This window comes from Pyrus communis, chromosome 15 (assembly GCF_041283825.1).
Source record: "Pyrus communis isolate YQ-2024b chromosome 15, ASM4128382v1, whole genome shotgun sequence".
NCBI lineage: Eukaryota > Viridiplantae > Streptophyta > Magnoliopsida > Rosales > Rosaceae > Pyrus > Pyrus communis.
In genome coordinates, this window is record NC_142579.1 from 26857510 (window position 1) to 26861520 (window position 4011).

Genomic DNA, 4011 nt, shown 5'->3' on the forward strand with positions numbered 1-4011 from the left:
AGTTGGGTTTTCGTTTTGAACAAGCAAGGAAAAGTAAGATGGATCTTAGTCCTTGTTGCTTATGCTTAATTATCACAACTTCGAGGTGTATTAAATTATATTTGGCATTCTTTCATGGATCATGGTATAACTAAAGAAAGGATATTCAAGACTAAGGTGGGACAATTGGGATATGACAATCCATCGCATAATCAAAGTTTTCTTTAGCCCACTTTATTGACAATTGCTTAATCATAAAACCTGCAATTACACTTGGATTACAAACGAAGCGGCGTTCTTTGTCATCACCTAAGAAAGACGTGAACTTATTTTATCTGCGGAACAAAATATATCATGTGTCACTATATAAGTAGATGAATATAGAATAATATATTTCATCTTTATTTGTGTTGTGGTATGTAGAGTACTGATTCATATTCTGAATATACTGAAAAATTTCTTTAAGATGCAGCGCGCCCTAAATGAGGTGTCCTAAAGCAGGACTAGGGCGGAAGAACGTGTATTATTCTAGCGACGTCCCAGCAAAAAACTGTTCATCCCACCACGAATCATGCGTTCAGGTAGTGTGCATTCTCGTTTGGACCCTTGGGGAAACATGTTCTTCTGCTTAAATGCATATAGAAGCGTTTATTCCCAACTCAGCTCATGAGTCAGTATGCATTCCAGGTTGGGTTCGCACTCCGACGAGCACTTGGGACATTCTAGACGAAGCGTCCACATGAGGCTAGGCCCACAAGAAGATCCTTTAATAAGGCAACGGAGTAGGCAGCCATATGACGCTCAGAAGAGAGCATGAGAGTAGTCTAGCTCGAGTTTCATTGGTAGCCTCTACCAAGGTCAACGGCGAGCAGCACAACATGAACCACGCGCACAACAACAACAACATAGACGAGTAGGACATGCCGAAGAGTAACATGGATCAGCAGGTCAACACCGGGGGTAGCTAGAGGCTTCGTTACCCTACCAGGTGAAAATCTAGGAGGAAGTACAAAGGCTCGTAGCAGAGTAGCTCATTGATACTACCAACAATGCCCTTCGAATAGGTGTGACCAACCTGAGCAGGTCACCATTTGTAAACGAGATCGAGTAAACGGAGCCATCGTGAAAGTTCAACACGTCACATTTCACCTTGTTCAAAGGAGATGAGGATCCATATAGACACTTGATGCCCTATCGAAGTACGATAACCCTCTACGCCAACAACGACTAACTCATGTGCAAAATCTTTGCTTCGACATTCCAAGGCGAGGCACAAGATTGGTTCCACATCCTACTGCCATGTTCAATTTGGAACTTCAGTGAATTTTCCTTGGTTTCCACTAAGGACTATTTGTCCCATTGCTTGATAAAAAAGAAGTTTGACTACCTCTTCAACATGAAGAAAGACCCGAAGGAGTTGCTCCGCACATACGTTAAGAGATTCAAGGCGGAGAATGCGAAAATTGTCGGATGCGATGACAGCATCGCATGCTCAGCATTCCGAAAAGGGCTCCCAGCTGATCACCCACTTTTTAGAAAATTGATCATGGGCGAGAACTTGACTTTGGCAAACTTTTTCGCTTTGGCAGAGAAGCACGCATTGTGGGATGAAGCCAAGTAGTCATGCGGGAACGATAAAAAAAATAAGTGCAAAGACCGTTCCCTAAACAGACATGATGCAATACCTAAGGCGTTCACCAAGTTCACAGTTCCGATTGGCCAGATTATAGAATGAACCATGGTTCGAACTGCCACCACCCATGAAGGGTGATCTTACCAAGCTGGATCAGACAAAATATTATGCATTCCACCGAGGGTCGGTGTAACGAGTACCTCAACAAACTAGCTGCACGGCCTATGTAAGTAGCAGAAGTTGACATTGAACCCTCATCGAACAGATCAATTGGAGAAATGGAAAAAGTCTCAAAGTCCTTCTCAGAAAACTCATAATCCGACGGCCTGCCCTGAAGATGGTCTACATAGCTAAACTTGTAGAGATCAGCTTGACAAGAAGCAAACACTACTTCGTGACCAACTTTCTGATTCTCCAACTGTGCATTCTCCTTAACAAGCCTAGTGTGAGGACATTACAGCTCATCCAATTCATTTTTCAGGTTCTCGCTAGCAGACAGTGCACCTTGCAGATCCACTTCCTTAGACTCAAGCTTATTGGCAACCTTTTTGAGACGAGAAACTTCAGCATGCATGAAGATAAGCAGATCTTCCTTGGCAAAACAAGTAGATCGTAGCTTCGAATTGACAGGCTCAAGGTCATCGATCACTGGAGAAACACTACTGATTTCCTTATCTGCAGCTTCCAACATCGCCTGAGTTGCGGTAAACCTGTCCTTCAAGTGGGCAACCTTTTGTTGAGCGATTTCTAACTGCAAAAAAGTGGGGACAAAGACATTAGACCCTTTCAAAATGGCGAGTTCAGATTCGAGCTTCTCGATCTTTTCAACAGCCGAGCGAAGTTGAGCCACCAACGCCACTTCGATCTCCTTAGCATATTTGATAGCATCATGATCAACTCGCATAGACTTAGCTGCCAGGATCAAAGTCTTAAGCATTGTAGCAATTAGGGATGATCTCCTCGAGTAGGCAGGACGTTTCGCAAAAGAGTCTGAGTGGATAACAACTTTCCCAACACTGTCAACAAACTTGGCGCATATATCAGCATCGTCAAACATGTTAGCATTTAACAACGTACAAACCTCAAGAAATTCTCTAGCCTCTGATTCGGTGGATCTCTCACAACTGCCCGTGCAAACAAATTTCCCCTTCTTAATAGATGAGTTAGTCACGGCAGAATGAGGAGCAGGCTCAAGCGCTACCTTAGCAGCAGAATCCACATTCCCATTCTTCATAACGACGAGCCTATCAGAAGCTGATCCAGACTTAGCTCCCGACGGACGTTTGGATACAAACCCGGACACCAGAGGCGTCATCGAACCCTTTTGCTAGGTAAGTTTCTCCGCAATGGATGCGGTCACCTTCGGAGCAGCAAGTTACACAGGCTCAGGCTCAACGGTCTTCTTCGCTTATTTGGGCGAAGTTAGATCAATGACAAGTTTTGCGGCAGCAGACGAGCTCCCATGAGCAGCAGAAGAAGTCATTAGCTTCTTCTCAGCCAAAGAGCTATAAGCATGTGAGGAATACCTCTTATTTCCACCATCATTAGCAGCAGGCTCTACAACAGCAATTAGGCAAGCCAACGCTTCATCCTTTATCCGTTTTATCTCTTCCTTCGGAGGCATGCCACCTTTCTCCCGACGAAGAAGATTGACCAGCCAGCACCACTCACGGTACTCAGCAGGAATGCCCAAGGCGACGTGCACTTTCTTCATCTACGCAAAGTGAGAATGACAATCAGTAAATTGAAGTCATGGAGAAACTCAACAAAACATTCAAGCAGGATAAGAATGAAGCAGTTCAGTTACTACTGATAAAGGTAGTTGGGACACGCAGCTCAGGAGAAGAGTCAGATTCCCACTATTCGCTCACCTCCAAGGTATCTTTTGCCTACTTATGGTCACATTTGCTAGAAGCATCGAGCAGCTTATGGCAAGACCTAAGCTGCCCTACACCTTTCTTGTGGCCAATCTCAAAGAAGTACCAAAACTCATTTATGGTCAAGCCAAGATCAAAGAACCTACTCAAGTTTGAGAACCCTACCATTGCATGAATTGCATTTGGGGAACATTGAGCAGGTGCGCATTACATAGAGCAGATCACCTCCTAGAAAAGACGCGGCATGCGAAAAGTAAATCCCAACATACAGCTCAGGAGAAGGGTCACATTTCCATTCTCATTCCCTCCTTCAATTTCCGGCAAGCCCGAGCCTAACATCGTGTCACCTGGCCCATATCAACCTCTCGTTAAGCCCGGCTCGCACGGCCAGCACCTCGGCCAAGTCGAGCTAACCCGTGCTGCGCCACTAAGCAGCCCCGTGGCTCATTGCTATATGTCACCCACACCTATGGCCCCCACCAAGCCAATTTTTCAAGTCCCAAGACTCCCAAATAATTCAAG